The 16,919-nt window shown below is 39.7% G+C and overlaps 4 non-coding genes and 2 pseudogenes across 4 annotated transcripts; 3 read left to right on the plus strand and 3 right to left on the minus strand.

Moving 5' to 3' along the window:
• Positions 1-27: 27 nt before the first annotated feature.
• Positions 28-100, minus strand: trnar-ucu (transfer RNA arginine (anticodon UCU)). Its single transcript has one exon. It is a non-coding gene; the product is annotated as a tRNA-Arg (tRNA).
• A 3,120-nt stretch (positions 101-3,220) lies between these two features.
• Positions 3,221-3,293, minus strand: trnam-cau (transfer RNA methionine (anticodon CAU)). Its single transcript has one exon. It is a non-coding gene; the product is annotated as a tRNA-Met (tRNA).
• Positions 3,294-4,653: 1,360 nt separating this feature from the next.
• Positions 4,654-4,784, plus strand: LOC113129597 (uncharacterized; annotated as a pseudogene).
• Positions 4,785-11,502: 6,718 nt separating this feature from the next.
• trnam-cau (transfer RNA methionine (anticodon CAU)) lies at positions 11,503-11,575 on the minus strand. The gene has a single exon. It is a non-coding gene; the product is annotated as a tRNA-Met (tRNA).
• A 1,360-nt stretch (positions 11,576-12,935) lies between these two features.
• On the plus strand, positions 12,936-13,066 carry LOC113129598 (uncharacterized; annotated as a pseudogene).
• Positions 13,067-15,377: 2,311 nt separating this feature from the next.
• On the plus strand, positions 15,378-15,449 carry trnam-cau (transfer RNA methionine (anticodon CAU)). The gene has a single exon. It is a non-coding gene; the product is annotated as a tRNA-Met (tRNA).
• Positions 15,450-16,919: the final 1,470 nt, after the last annotated feature.

Raw genomic sequence — 16,919 nt, forward strand, 5'->3', positions numbered from 1 at the left:
TTCAAATTAAATTACTTTCCTGTCAATCACCCCAGGTGGGACTTGAACCCACAATCCCTGGCTTAGAAGGCCAGTGCCCTATCCATTAGGCCACTGGGATTATAAATGACCTAGTTTGAATATTGTAACCAGACAGTTCCATTACAATGTCAGTTGCAACATCAAAGTGTAGCAGAGGATGGTTTCAATCCATTGACCTCTGGGTTATAGTGACAGTTATCCTGCAGTTAAGAAAAGAGCTTTGGTATCACATGTGTGATTCAGTGTCAGTTTATGCATCTGTGGAAACGTTCAACACCAAACCACTCTGCACTTCCTTTGATATCAATTTGATATCTCTTTTCAAAAGTAGTGTGAGAGATTGTATGCCTTGAGCAGACGTATTTCCATTAGAAAAATAGGGGAAAAAAAACATTTGTCTAACTGTTCAAAGCAGTGATGGAGGAACAGCAAGTCCACGTGTTTACTAATGATGTCGTAATGTCTCCAGGTCCAAGTAACAACTGGGCATAGAGTTGTAACTGTGACTTACACTCCACAGCAACTTATATATTTGTGTTTATGTTATGAGTGGTAAGCCTCCATCCACCTTCTACTGCTGCTGTAGTTGCTGGGTTCTCATCAACGTCGGCCACTTGGCACCATTGCATCCACTGCCAGGAGCTCTTGGCAGGTGATACAATAATGGGTCACAGCTGTCATTGGTAAGCTCAGGATGAGTTTTCTGCAACTGAGATGCAACAGTCCATAAAATATCACTGCTTCTACCTGGACCTTTCACATGTTAGGCAAACGTGATGACCACTACACCACAGAAACTGACGCAGACTTTGGCATGAGAACATGGTGCTGGAAAATACAACATTGTACAATAAGCCCATAGGACACTTCTTTGGAAAAGCTAAATTCAAATGATCCAAATGTGTGTCATCTTTAGGCAATCATAAAGGAGAGCAGAGAGATTTCTTGAGAACATACAGCTGTGCTCCTGTACTGTAGAGGTTTACATCTTTGCTTCAAAGAACTCTTATTCTGTAAGCTGGTTCATTTGTTACAAACCTATGAAGTCACATAGAGGTGTCGCCCCAAACATACCCAAATGAAAGTGATGACAGGAGAAATCATAAACTTTTATCTCTGTCCATAGTTTATACTCACATTTTGTAATGACACTGTAATGTTAATGGTCACAAGGAGTGGCAGCTTTATGTGCTTATCTTACACAGTAGTGTTTTAGCTGTAGACAGTTAGTCACTGTAGCTGTTTGTGTCTGTGTTAGTGTTTGGTACCAGCCTGAAAACAACTGCAGCCGCTGTATTTATTACCGTGTTGTGATCACTGTGTATTTACGTACATTAACCATTAATGTGCCAAATTTACCAGAGAAGGGCTTTCAGCTAACATAGATCTGAAGTTTCTCTGATCCAGTGGATCCAGTTCCACATCAGCATTGCAACCTGCCACAAATTTCCAATCTTATCTTCCCCTTTGCTGCTGATGAGACATGTTCAGTAACACCCATTGTCCACATGCTGGATTCTGTGAAATCCCTTCAGCCATTTTTCGCTATTTTGTCTCCATTTGTGTGGTAGTGTGGCTGAGCGGTCCAAGGCGCTGGATTAAAGCTCCAGTCTCAGTTGAGGCGTCGGCTCGAATCCCACCACTGCCAGTTCTGTGTTCTCATAGTGAAGTCTGTGAAAAGTTTTCTCATTTCAGGAGCTTCTCCTTAACTCATTGTGATTTGAATATCAGTGAAAGACAATACAGTTAGACATAACTGTGAAACTGTTTCTTGTTCTGCTTAGTGTCACATGACAGAACTCGCCCTTGTTGATGTTACAGTTACTGTGCACAAAGCCCTCTCTCTTTCCTAAGTATGTCTTATTAGAATTGCCAGTGTTAAAGCCGCAACCTAAGGATAACTGCTACTTCAACCTACAGTCCTCCGCTCTGCCAACTGAGCTATTGAAGGAAGCACACAGTGGTTTGGTGTTGAACTTTTCCACAGATGCATAAACTGACACTTAACTACACATTTGATACCAAAGCTCTTTTCTTAACTGCAGGATAACTGTCACTTCAACCTACAGTCCTCCACTCTACCAACTGAGCACCTTGGACAGCATCAACAATGCTGCAGTTTCATTGGCTATGACTCCTATATACAACTGGCCCCTGTGTGGAAGGCAGCTATGCTCACCACTACACCACCATCACTGTGTCCAAAGTTTTTACTACTCTTCTGAGGTATTTTCCATCCACCTCATCTGTTCTGCTCCTTGGCTCCTGTACTTCTGCTTATGGAAAATATGTCAGTCAGGAAAGCAGGAGTGAAAGGATGGCAGCACTTTGGCAGTTCACACTCACTCTGTCTATAACACATTCTGCTGTCTTTGTCTGGACTGAGTTCATACATGTTGTACAAATATGAAACAAGATATTTGATAATACAGAAGTCTTAAGATTGGGCTTTAATGACTTGTGGAGAATGTGGGCATCGATCCCACTACCTCTTACATGCTAAGCAAGTGCTCTACCACAATGATGAAGATCCATAATCCAGTTTACAATTTGCAGACTGTCCACATGTGTTTCATGAATTCAGAAAGACCCTGAACTATGATCTTTTTCCTATCACACTGAGCTAGTTTGGACTTTTCCTGACCCTCTGGGTTTTTCAAACTAATCTGTTTTTTAATAGTCTAATTTTGAATTTTCTCAAAATTCAGACTTTTTTTGCTAGGAGTTCTGGCTTTCTTCTCAGAAATCACTAAAGTAGCATAACATAACTTCTTCTTTTTGTTTCATGTTCTCATTCTTGCCCCAGAATAGTTTAACCAATAAGCAGATGGAACTTTCACATGACTTGCAGTGATGCATTTTGGTTTGCTTAATAAGCTGAAGCCCTTCAGCAGTCTGATTTCTAACTATATCCTCAATATATATGACTGCACACAGGTGTAGATGGGTGGTTGGCACTTATGTTCCTCAAGAAAAACTGCATGTCTTGTTTTCCAAATATAAATGGTGCACCCACTGCTGACTAACTGGATCAGGTGTGGGCCATCAGAACCTACTTAATTAGTCATCCGCCCTTATCTGAGACAGGATGGTACAGCTTCTGATTGGCTAAACACATCTGATACAGGCAATCACTAGTATAAAGGTGAAGGAACAAAGGTTGCACCCTCCTGTTCTAGATGAACCATAAAGAAACCCCTGCCTCGTGTGAGGTTTTAACTCACGGCCTTCAGATTATGAGACTGACGTGCTGCCAACTGCACCAACGAGGCACAAAAAGCTGTGACACTAGACAGTCAAAAGTCAACTACTTATAATTTAGCTTATGTACAGTTTTTATCCATCCATCCAGCCATGATCTACACCCACTTATTCCTAATTAGGGTCACAGGGATCTGCTGGAGCCTATTACAGTTTTATATCGTCTCAAAATTATTTTTTTAGTATTGATACAAAACATTAAAGGAAGCACACAGTGGTTTGGTGTTGGACTTTTCCACAGATGCACAAACTGAACACTAGATGCCAAGTCTCTTTTCTTAACTGCACAAACTGCATGTATAGTGAGTAATGCGCTTGTTTAGTTCCAGGGAAGAAACAAAGAGGATGAAGAGCACATCATACTTAACCAGTTCAATGAAGAGCAGCACCAACCAACTGCCTTGCAACATTAAGGTGAAGCAAGTGAAAGTGAAAGTGACTTATATGGCCAAGTATGGTGAGAAGAAAAAAAAATCTGAATTTTGAGATTAGCGTGAAACTTCTACTGAAAAGATGCAAACATCTAGTACAATAATACACAATGACTGATATAAAAATATATCAATATACACTGTATAAAAATACTACTAAAACATTAAAAACATGTAATGTAACATGATTCTTGGTAATGTTAACACAATATATAAACACTCAATAACAACCTCTCAAGGTTTGATTGTAGATGTAACAGATCATTTCATGGCTGGTTAGTCAATATTGACGTTTTTTGAAACTTGGGTTTAAAGAAAAGCTATAGTAACATCAACTTTGAATGGAACCCCCACATACCCAACATCCTGTTTCTTCCCAACTGTGTGTCATTGTCAGCATCATAAATGAAGGTGTAGCAAAGGATGGTTTCAATCCATCGACCTCTGGGTTATAGGCGCAGCACACTTCCGCTGCGGCACTCTGCTCTTGGGTTTGGTTTTAGGAAGATCAAAAATAACTGCAAGGGTTTGGGGAGACTACACTAAATTCAGTGGACTTAATGCAACCACAGGGGGGCACTTTAGAAGACCCCATAGGATATAATAAAGTCTTTTTCATATTTTAATATCTATAATATTATGTATAGAATGAATTGCCCTAAAGTGTGTAGCTGCCTAATGTGGGACATTTAAGCTCTAATGCCTGTACGTTTTCTTAAAACTAATGAAGGACAATGAAACCATGAGTTATAGCACAAAGCTGTGATGTTTTGTTATTAAATTCATATGACATCTGAAACGTCCAGTCACAGATTGGAGTGCAGCAACTTTCAAAAGGTAAACACCCCATAAACGAGCTCAAAGTTTAAGTTGAAGAGATGAAACTAACAGAGAGGTGTCCGGCTCGGAGGCACCCTATTGTTGTTTGTATTAGTTCTCCATCCTTTCGCAGTGACAGTATGAGGTTTATCCGAGGCGTGATTATTGATAATTGAAAATTTTACCCAATACCCCACCTTGACGACTTGCAATATAGTTGTTAAAGGCAATTTTTGATGGTCTCTAAGGAGACTGATGATGTGCTGAATGTCAACTTTGATCATTTTGCAGTTAATACCTGTATATGACTTAGTCATATAATCAAAATCCCCTGTTAAAAATTCCTTGTTATGCTGAGCCTCCTCAGCCAGAAATTGAAAAGACCTTATAACATTAAATAGGTGAGCAGGACTCACGTATAAGATATCTGTAATGTATTTATGACCATCAAATAAAATATTTCTCATCATCCACAGCGGAACATAAAATGCTTGCTTTAGTGTTACCTTTATCCAGCATCTCTGGAAAACTCACCACATCAAGACTCATAAAATATTGACATGATCAGACATAGATGTGTCATATAACATTTCCATAGATTGCAGGACAGCATGAACATCAGAATTGCTACAACAGGGATCAGTCCAAGATGAGGAAGGTCTACTATCTGCAGGAAGTAGCTGTTGACTTGACAATGTCTAATTATTTTCATCACAAGGTCAACAAATGTTTAGCAAATATACAGAACCACTGTCTGATAGGCTGGTCACCGACCACCAAAACATTAGGAGAACAATTGCCCAATCATTGAACACAAACAAGAGTCACATACAGTCATGTGAATCTCCTAGAGAAAGGAAAGCCAGTCCTGGTCCATCAGATACCATCACTCCTTGTTTCCCCAATGGTCCCTGCCCTTCAGGTTTAACTTGAACACACCTGAATCAGGTGATCAGCAGTGAGTAGTGGTAGGTGATGATTGGACAACAAGCAGGCCAGTGGCTTTCACGGACATCACTGTACAAATTTTTACTACGTTGATGTTGGCAGTAACAGTGGGACATTTCCTGTTATGCTTGAAAAATCAGTGGGTCTGAATCCCAGGGAGTGAGATCAGTTCTCCATCAAACCTGTGATGCTTTACAACAAATATCCTCATCTAAATTGTCATTAAATAAACATAGATGAGTGACTGTATCATAAGTGACTAGAAAATTGTTTCCAAATTGAAACAGCATTGACTAGGTGGAACTCCCACATATACATTATTAATAGCAGCCGTTCTGTTCTCTGTTGAACAGATAATAAACTCTGAGCATTTGGACAGTCTCAGGAGGATGCTTGGCTCTAGGGAAACATGGTCAAGTCAAGTCAAGTCAAATTTATTTCTAAAGCACATTTAACACAACTTAGTTGACCAAAGTGCTGTACAAATCTATATTAGCTGTAAACAGAAAAACAGGCAACAAAAACAACCAATAATAAAATAATAAAAAAGAAGAATACCTCATCATTCAGTATTACATGCCAATGTGTATAAAAAGGTCTTAAGGTGAGATTTAAAAATAGGCAGTCGGGGCCTGCCTGATGTACAGAGGCAACTCATTCCAAAGTTTAGGGGCTGCTGCTGAAAAGGCGCGATTGGCCCGACTCTTCATCCTAGATTTAGGTACAGTAGGTAAAAGCTGCTCACCAGATCTGAGAGACCGTGCTGGACTATATGGCTTTAAAAGGTCAGAGATGTATTGAGGTGCTAAATTATTTAGGGCTTTGTAGGCCATCAACAATACTTTAAATTTGACCCTGAACTGCACAGGGAGTCAGTGTAAGGATGCTAAGACAGGAGTTATGTATTCCCATTTACGTGTTCCCGTTAAAAAACGTGCAGCAGCATTTTGGACCAGTTGCAACCTTGCAATTGAGGTCTGGCCAACACCAACATAGAGGGCATTACAATAATCAAGTTGGCTTGAAGTACAACCATGTATAACCTTTTCAAGATCTTTTCTTGTTAAAAACAGCTTGACTTTGGACAAGAGCCTAAGCTGAAAAAAGCTAGCTTTGACAACAGAGTTGACCTGCTTATCAAGTTTAAAATCACTGTCCAATAAAACACCCAGGTTTCTAGCAGTTGGTTTTACATAAAATTTAAGGGAACACGTCTCAGGGAAAGGGTCAACACAGGCTCCACTAGGTCCAAATACCAGCACTTCAGTTTTAGTCTCATTAAGACTCTAAAATTTACTGCCAAGACATGCCTTGAAATGCTCCATGCATTCCAAAAGTGGTGTTAAAGCATTTGTATCCCTCTGTTTCAGAGGAATATAGATTTAAATATATATATACAAAAGCTTGCTACTTTGAATTGCTCTTTTGAAATTGGTCCCACCAGACATGGGGCTCCTGAGATGAAGAACCTCAGGCTCTACCAACCTGAGTCATGTTCTCATTCTTGCACCAGAATAGTTTAACCAATAAGCAGATGGAACTTTCACATGACTTGCAGTGATGCATTTTGGTTTGCTTAATAAGCTGAAGCCTTCAGCAGTCTGATTTCTAACTATATCCTCAATATATATGACTGCACACAGGTGTAGATGGGTGGTTGGCACTTATGTTCCTCAAGAAAAACGGCACTGTCTTGTTTTCCAAATATAAATGGTGCACCCACTGCTGACTAACTGGATCAGGTGTGGGCCATCAGAACCTACTTAATTAGTCATCCCCCTTATCTGAGACAGGAGGGTAAGCTTCTGATTGGCTAAACACATCTGATACAGGCAATCACTAGTAAAAGGTGAGAACAAAGGTTGCACCCTCCTGTTCTAGATGAACCATAAAGAAACCCCTGCCTCGTGTGAGTTTTTAACTCACGGCCTCAGATTATGAGACTGACGTGCTGCCAACTGCACCAACGAGGCACAAAAAGCTGGTGACACTAGACAGTCAAGTCAACTACTTATAATTTAGCTATGTACAGTTTTTATCCATCCATCCAGCCATGATCTACACCCACTTATTCCAATTAGGGCACAGGGATCTGCTGGAGCCTATTACAGTTTTATATCGTCTCAAAATTATTTTTTAGTATTGATACAAAACATTAAAGGAAGCACACAGTGGTTTGGTGTTGGACTTTCCACAGAGCAAAACTGAACACAGATGCCAAGTCTCTTTTCTTAACTGCACAAACTGCATGTATAGTGAGTAATGCGCTGTTTTTAGTTCCAGGGAAGAAACAAAGAGGATGAAGAGCCCATCATACTTAACCAGTTCAATGAAGAGCAGCACCAACCAACTGCCTTGAACATTAAGGTGAAGCAAGTGAAAGTGAAAGTGACTATATGGCCAAGTATGGTGAGAAGAAAAAAAAATCTGAATTTTGAGATTAGCGTGAAACTTCTACGAAAAGATGCAAACATCTAGTACAATAATACACAATGACTGATATAAAAAATATCATATACACTGTATAAAAATACTACTAAAACATTAAAAACATGTAACATGATTCTGGTAATGTAACACAAATATAAACACTCAATAACAACCTCTCAAGGTTTGATTGTAGATGTAAAGATCATTCATGGCTGGTTAGTCAATATTGACGTTTTTTGAAACTTGGGTTTAAAGAAAAGCAAGTAACATCAACTTTGAATGGAACCCCCACATACCCAACATCCTGTTTCTTCCAAACTGTGTGTCATTGTCAGCATCATAAATGAAGGTGTAGCAAAGGATGGTTTCAATCCATCGACCTCTGGGTTATGGGCCAACACTCCCGTGCGGCACTCGCCTTGGGTTTGGTTTTAGGAAGATCAAAATAAACTGCAAGGGTTTGGGGAGACACAACTAAATTCAGTGGACTTAATGCAACCACAGGGGGGCACTTTAGAAGACCCCATAGGATATAATAAAGTCTTTTTCATATTTAATACTATAATATTATGTATAGAATGAATTGCCCTAAAGTGTGTAGCTGCCTAATGTGGGACATTTAAGCTCTAATGCCTGTAAGTTGCAGTCCAAATAAGTCAAAATCCAGTTTGTCCACAGCAAAATATTACAATTTCATATCTCTTTTCAAAAGTAGTATGAGAGATTGTATGCCTTGAGCAGACGTATTTCCTGTGTCTAGCTTCTCCATCTTCTAGAAAAAAAAACATTTGTTTAACTGTTCAAAGCAGTGATGGAGGAACAGCAAGTCCACTTGCTTATTAATAATGTCGTAATGTCTCCAGGTCCAAGTAACAACTGGGCATAGAGTCGTAACTGTGACTTACACTCCACAGCAACTTATATATTTGTGTTTATGTTATGAGTGGTAAGCCTCCATCCACCTTCTACTGCTGCTGTAGTTGCTGGGTTCTCATCAACGTCGGCCACGTGGCACCATTGCACCCACTGCCAGGAGCTCTTGGCAGGTGATACAATAATGGGTCACAGCTGTCATTGGTAAGCTCAGGATGAGTTTTCTGCAACTGAGATGCAACAGTCCATAAAATATCACTGCTTCTACCTAGACCTTTCACATGTTAGGCAAACGTGATGACCACTACACCACAGTAACTGACGCAGACTTTGGCATGAGAACATGGTGCTGGAAAATACAACATTGTACAATAAGCCCATAGGGCACTTCTTTGGAAAAGCTAAATTCAAATGATCCAAATGTGTGTCATCTTTAGGCAATCATAAAGGAGAGCAGAGAGATTTCTTGAGAACATACAGCTGTGCTCCTGTACTGTAAAGGTTTACATCTTTGCTTCAAAGAACTCTTATTCTGTAAGCTGGTTCATTTGTTACAAACCTATGAAGTCACACAGAGGTGTCGCCCCAAACATACCCAAATGAAAGTGATGACAGGAGAAATCATAAACTTTTATCTCTGTCCATAGTTTATACTCACATTTTGTAATGACACTGTAATGTTAATGGTCACAAGGAGTGGCAGCTTTATGTGCTTATCTTACACAGTAGTGTTTTAGCTGTAGACAGTTAGTCACTGTAGCTGTTTGTGTCTGTGTTAGTGTTTGGTACCAGCCTGAAAACAACTGCAGCCGCTGTATTTATTACCGTGTTGTGATCACTGTGTATTTACGTACATTAACCATTAATGTGCCAAATTTACCAGAGAAGGGCTTTCAGCTAACATAGATCTGAAGTTTCTCTGATCCAGTGGATCCAGTTCCACATCAGCATTGCAACCTGCCACAAATTTCCAATCTTATCTTCCCCTTTGCTGCTGATGAGACATGTTCAGTAACACCCATTGTCCACATGCTGGATTCTGTGAAATCCCTTCAGCCATTTTTCGCTATTTTGTCTCCATTTGTGTGGTAGTGTGGCTGAGCGGTCCAAGGCGCTGGATTAAAGCTCCAGTCTCAGTTGAGGCGTCGGCTCGAATCCCACCACTGCCAGTTCTTTGTTCTCATAGTGAAGTCTGTGAAATGTTTTCTCATTTCAGGAGCTTCTCCTTAACTCATTGTGATTTGAATATCAGTGAAAGACAATACAGTTAGACATAACTGTGAAACTGTTTCTTGTTCTGCTTAGTGTCACATGACAGAACTCGCCCTTGTTGATGTTACAGTTACTATGCGCAAAGCCCTCTCTCTTTCCTAAGTATGTCTTATTAGAATTGCCAGTGTTAAAGCCGCAACCTAAGGATAACTGCTATTTCAACCTACAGTCCTCCGCTCTGCCAACTGAGCTATTGAAGGAAGCACACAGTGGTTTGGTGTTGAACTTTTCCACAGATGCATAAACTGACACTTAACTACACATTTGATACCAAAGCTCTTTTCTTAACTGCAGGATAACTGTCACTTCAACCTACAGTCCTCCACTCTACCAACTGAGCACCTTGGACAGCATCAACAATACTGCAATTTCATTGGCTATGACTCCTATATACAACTGGCCCCTGTGTGGAAGGCAGCTATGCTCACCACTACACCACCATCACTGTGTCCAAAGTTTTTACTACTCTTCTGAGGTATTTTCCATTCACCTCATCTGTTCTGCTCCTTGGCTCCTGTACTTCTGCTTATGGAAAACATGTCAGTCAGGAAAGCAGGAGTGAAAGGATGACAGCACTTTGGCAGTTCACACTCACTCTGTCTATAACACATTCTGCTGTCTTTGTCTGGACTGAGTTCATACATGTTGTACAAATATGAAACGAGATATTTGATAATACAGAAGTCTTAAGATTGGGCTTTAAAGACTTGTGGAGAATGTGGGCATCGATCCCACTACCTCTTACATGCTAAGCAAGCGCTCTACCACAATGATGAAGATCCATAATCCAGTTTACAATTTGCAGACTGTCCACATGTGTTTCATGAATTCAGAAAGACCCTGAACTATGATCTTTTTCCTATCACACTGAGCTAGTTTGGACTTTTCCTGACCCTCTGGGTTTTTCAAACTAATCTGTTTTTTAATAGTCTAATGTTGAATTTTCTCAAAATTCAGACTTTTTTTGCTAGGAGTTCTGGCTTTCTTCTCAGAAATCACTAAAGTAGCATAACATAACTTCTTCTTTTGTTTCATGTTCTCATTCTTGCACCAGAATAGTTTAACCAATAAGCAGATGGAACTTTCACATGACTTGCAGTGATGCATTTTGGTTTGCTTAATAAGCTGAAGCCCTTCAGCAGTCTGATTTCTAACTATATCCTCAATATATATGACTGCACACAGGTGTAGATGGGTGGTTGGCACTTATGTTCCTCAAGAAAAACTGCACGTCTTGTTTTCCAAATATAAATGGTGCACCCACTGCTGACTAACTGGATCAGGTGTGGGCCATCAGAACCTACTTAATTAGTCATCCGCCCTTATCTGAGACAGGATGGTACAGCTTCTGATTGGCTAAACACATCTGATACAGGCAATCACTAGTATAAAGGTGAAGGAACAAAGGTTGCACCCTCCTGTTCTAGATGAACCATAAAGAAACCCCTGCCTCGTGTGAGGTTTTAACTCACGGCCTTCAGATTATGAGACTGACGTGCTGCCAACTGCACCAACGAGGCACAAAAAGCTGTGACACTAGACAGTCAAAAGTCAACTACTTATAATTTAGCTTATGTACAGTTTTTATCCATCCATCCAGCCATGATCTACACCCACTTATTCCTAATTAGGGTCACAGGGATCTGCTGGAGCCTATTACAGTTTTATATCGTCTCAAAATTATTTTTTTAGTATTGATACAAAACATTAAAGGAAGCACACAGTGGTTTGGTGTTGGACTTTTCCACAGATGCACAAACTGAACACTAGATGCCAAGTCTCTTTTCTTAACTGCACAAACTGCATGTATAGTGAGTAATGCGCTTGTTTAGTTCCAGGGAAGAAACAAAGAGGATGAAGAGCACATCATACTTAACCAGTTCAATGAAGAGCAGCACCAACCAACTGCCTTGCAACATTAAGGTGAAGCAAGTGAAAGTGAAAGTGACTTATATGGCCAAGTATGGTGAGAAGAAAAAAAAATCTGAATTTTGAGATTAGCGTGAAACTTCTACTGAAAAGATGCAAACATCTAGTACAATAATACACAATGACTGATATAAAAATATATCAATATACACTGTATAAAAATACTACTAAAACATTAAAAACATGTAATGTAACATGATTCTTGGTAATGTTAACACAATATATAAACACTCAATAACAACCTCTCAAGGTTTGATTGTAGATGTAACAGATCATTTCATGGCTGGTTAGTCAATATTGACGTTTTTTGAAACTTGGGTTTAAAGAAAAGCTATAGTAACATCAACTTTGAATGGAACCCCCACATACCCAACATCCTGTTTCTTCCCAACTGTGTGTCATTGTCAGCATCATAAATGAAGGTGTAGCAAAGGATGGTTTCAATCCATCGACCTCTGGGTTATAGGCGCAGCACACTTCCGCTGCGGCACTCTGCTCTTGGGTTTGGTTTTAGGAAGATCAAAAATAACTGCAAGGGTTTGGGGAGACTACACTAAATTCAGTGGACTTAATGCAACCACAGGGGGGCACTTTAGAAGACCCCATAGGATATAATAAAGTCTTTTTCATATTTTAATATCTATAATATTATGTATAGAATGAATTGCCCTAAAGTGTGTAGCTGCCTAATGTGGGACATTTAAGCTCTAATGCCTGTACGTTTTCTTAAAACTAATGAAGGACAATGAAACCATGAGTTATAGCACAAAGCTGTGATGTTTTGTTATTAAATTCATATGACATCTGAAACGTCCAGTCACAGATTGGAGTGCAGCAACTTTCAAAAGGTAAACACCCCATAAACGAGCTCAAAGTTTAAGTTGAAGAGATGAAACTAACAGAGAGGTGTCCGGCTCGGAGGCACCCTATTGTTGTTTGTATTAGTTCTCCATCCTTTCGCAGTGACAGTATGAGGTTTATCCGAGGCGTGATTATTGATAATTGAAAATTTTACCCAATACCCCACCTTGACGACTTGCAATATAGTTGTTAAAGGCAATTTTTGATGGTCTCTAAGGAGACTGATGATGTGCTGAATGTCAACTTTGATCATTTTGCAGTTAATACCTGTATATGACTTAGTCATATAATCAAAATCCCCTGTTAAAAATTCCTTGTTATGCTGAGCCTCCTCAGCCAGAAATTGAAAAGACCTTATAACATTAAATAGGTGAGCAGGACTCACGTATAAGATATCTGTAATGTATTTATGACCATCAAATAAAATATTTCTCATCATCCACAGCGGAACATAAAATGCTTGCTTTAGTGTTACCTTTATCCAGCATCTCTGGAAAACTCACCACATCAAGACTCATAAAATATTGACATGATCAGACATAGATGTGTCATATAACATTTCCATAGATTGCAGGACAGCATGAACATCAGAATTGCTACAACAGGGATCAGTCCAAGATGAGGAAGGTCTACTATCTGCAGGAAGTAGCTGTTGACTTGACAATGTCTAATTATTTTCATCACAAGGTCAACAAATGTTTAGCAAATATACAGAACCACTGTCTGATAGGCTGGTCACCGACCACCAAAACATTAGGAGAACAATTGCCCAATCATTGAACACAAACAAGAGTCACATACAGTCATGTGAATCTCCTAGAGAAAGGAAAGCCAGTCCTGGTCCATCAGATACCATCACTCCTTGTTTCCCCAATGGTCCCTGCCCTTCAGGTTTAACTTGAACACACCTGAATCAGGTGATCAGCAGTGAGTAGTGGTAGGTGATGATTGGACAACAAGCAGGCCAGTGGCTTTCACGGACATCACTGTACAAATTTTTACTACCTTGATGTTTGGCAGTAACAGTGGGACATTTCCTGTTATGCTTGAAAAATCAGTGGGTCTGAATCCCAGGGAGTGAGATCAGTTCTCCATCAAACCTGTGATGCTTTACAACAAATATCCTCATCTAAATTGTCATTAAATAAACATAGATGAGTGACTGTATCATAAGTGACTAGAAAATTGTTTCCAAATTGAAACAGCATTGACTAGGTGGAACTCCCACATATACATTATTAATAGCAGCCGTTCGGTTCTCTGTTGAACAGATAATAAACTCTGAGCATTTGGACAGTCTCAGGAGGATGCTTGGCTCTACGGAAACATGGTGAAGTCAAGTCAAGTCAAATTTATTTCTAAAGCACATTTAACACAACTTAGTTGACCAAAGTGCTGTACAAATCTATATTAGCTGTAAACAGAAAAACAGGCAATAAAAACAACCAATAATAAAATAATAAAAAGAAGAATATGTCATCATTCAGTATTAAATGCCAATGTGTATAAAAAGGTCTTAAGGTGAGATTTAAAAATAGGCAGTCGGGGCCTGCCTGATGTACAAGGGCAACTCATTCCAAAGTTTAGGGGCTGCTGCTGAAAAGGCGCGATTGGCCCGACTCTTCATCCTAGATTTAGGTACAGTAGGTAAAAGCTGCTCACCAGACCTGAGAGACCGTGCTGGACTATATGGCTTTAAAAGGTCAGAGATGTATTGAGGTGCTAAATTATTTAGGGCTTTGTAGGCCATTAACAATACTTTATATTTGACCCTGAACTGCACAGGGAGCCAGTGTAAGGATGCTAAGACGGGAGTTATGTATTCCCATTTACGTGTTCCCGTTAAAAAACGTGCAGCAGCATTTTGGACCAGTTGCAACTTTGCAATTGAGGCCTGGCCAACACCAACATAGAGGGCATTACAATAATCAAGCCGGCTTGAAGTACAACCATGTATAACCTTTTCAAGATCTTTTCTTGTTAAAAACAGCTTGACTTTGGACAAGAGCCTAAGCTGAAAAAAGCTAGCTTTGACAACAGAGTTGACCTGCTTATCAAGTTTAAAATCACTGTCCAATAAAACACCCAGGTTTCTAGCAGTTGGTTTTACATAAAATTTAAGGGAACACGTCTCAGGGAAAGGGTCAACACAGGCTCCACTAGGTCCAAATACCAGCACTTCAGTTTTAGTCTCATTAAGACTCTAAAATTTACTGCCAAGACATGCCTTGAAATGCTCCATGCATTCCAAAAGTGGTGTTAAAGCATTTGTATCCCTCTGTTTCAGAGGAATATAGATTTAAATATATATATACAAAAGCTTGCTACTTTGAATTGCTCTTTTGAAATTGGTCCCACCAGACATGGGGCTCCTGAGATGAAGAACCTCAGGCTCTACCAACTGAGCTAGTCAGGGTTGCATGTGGTGTACTGTAAACAAGGTCATGACCTAACACTGTCATCCAGACTTAGAAATAATTTTGAATTTTACAAAACAGCATGACAAGCCACACCCACACAACCCAGCTGAAGAGCAGAGTGGCGCAGCGGGAGCGTGCTGGGCCCATAACCCAGAGGTCGATGGATCGAAACCATCCTCTGCTATACTTAATTGTTGCTGCTGCACTTCTCTGTTAAACCTGTTAAGTGTGATGGGCTCTTCATCCTCTTTGGTTCTTCCTTAGAACTAAACAAGCACATTACTCATGCATTCTGCATTAATGTGGAAACTATGAAATCAGTGTATTTTGTGTCTTCACCTTAACCTTGTTGCTATAATCATTCTAGACCAAATAACAGCTTCCTCGATGAGAATGGGATTCCAACCCACGATGCAGAGCACAATGGATTAGGAGTCCATGATCTTAAACACTTGGTCCCCTCATTAGAGTGCTGCTGCTCAAAGTAAGTAAGTCCTAGAAGAACTTCCAGCTGACCTGTGATTGGGATGTGTCCAAAAACCCAGCTTTAAGGACATAGTTATTGTGCCAAAGGACTTCACTAGTCTCCTTTTGGTTTCCCACTGACTGTCTAAACAAAGCACAATACATATGACTGCACATAGTTTCAGATGAACATGAACAAGAAGACCTTCAAATTATGATACTGACACAATGACACACAGATGGGAAGAAACAGTATGTTGGGGGTGTGGGGGTTCCATTCAGAGCTGTTGTTACTATACATACATGTTGTACAAATATAAAAGCAGATATTATAAGTCTTGAGATTGGGCTTTAAACATTTGTGGAGAATGTGGACATCAATCCTAGTATTGCTTACATACTAACTAAACACTCTACCACTTCAGCTAATTCCCTCACACACTGAGCATCTATAATCAACTAATACTGCATTTGTTAACTGGAGTTGAAGTTGACTGCTCATGGATCATCTAAACAAGAGATTCTGCTCTGACAAGTAAAAATATAGGCCCCCTGTTTAGACCACTGTACAAACTGTTCACACTGTAAAGGTGCAGGTTTTTAAAACTGTACAAGTCAGATATTACAAATGTTTTGACTTTACTTTTTTTTCTTTACTGTTTTAGTAGCAGTCAGATAAGGCAAAATCCAGATTTGTCTACAGCAAAATCTTCCATTTGCGTGTGAGGCGAATTTGATAACCACTACACTACAGAAACTGACACAGTGAAAAACCTGAACACCACAGTCTCTCTGTGCTTCCTTTGATGAGCGTACCTGACAGAGGCTACACTGTACAAGTCCAACCAATGACAGGGCTAGCTCCATCTCTCAAAAGCCAATGACATGACAGTATCCATGACTAAATCCATCATCGTTTGTACTCACACCTTAACTAAGACTGGAGTAAAAAAATCAATCAGGTATCAGCACAGCGATGCCTCCAGCTGGTGGTTTGAAGGTTTCACAGCTCTTCTGTAGATCTCAGAACAACTCAAGTGCAGCAGAAATTTAAAAACTGGTTATTTCATTAGACATGTTCTAATGTCATTGTGCCTTTTTGTGATTTCAGTGCAAAACCATGTGGTATTAATACTACATATATAATACTACTTACTACTACTGTATAATAATATGTAATGTAACCCAA

This window comes from Mastacembelus armatus, unplaced genomic scaffold (genome assembly GCF_900324485.2).
Source record: "Mastacembelus armatus unplaced genomic scaffold, fMasArm1.2, whole genome shotgun sequence".
Classification (NCBI taxonomy): domain Eukaryota; kingdom Metazoa; phylum Chordata; class Actinopteri; order Synbranchiformes; family Mastacembelidae; genus Mastacembelus; species Mastacembelus armatus.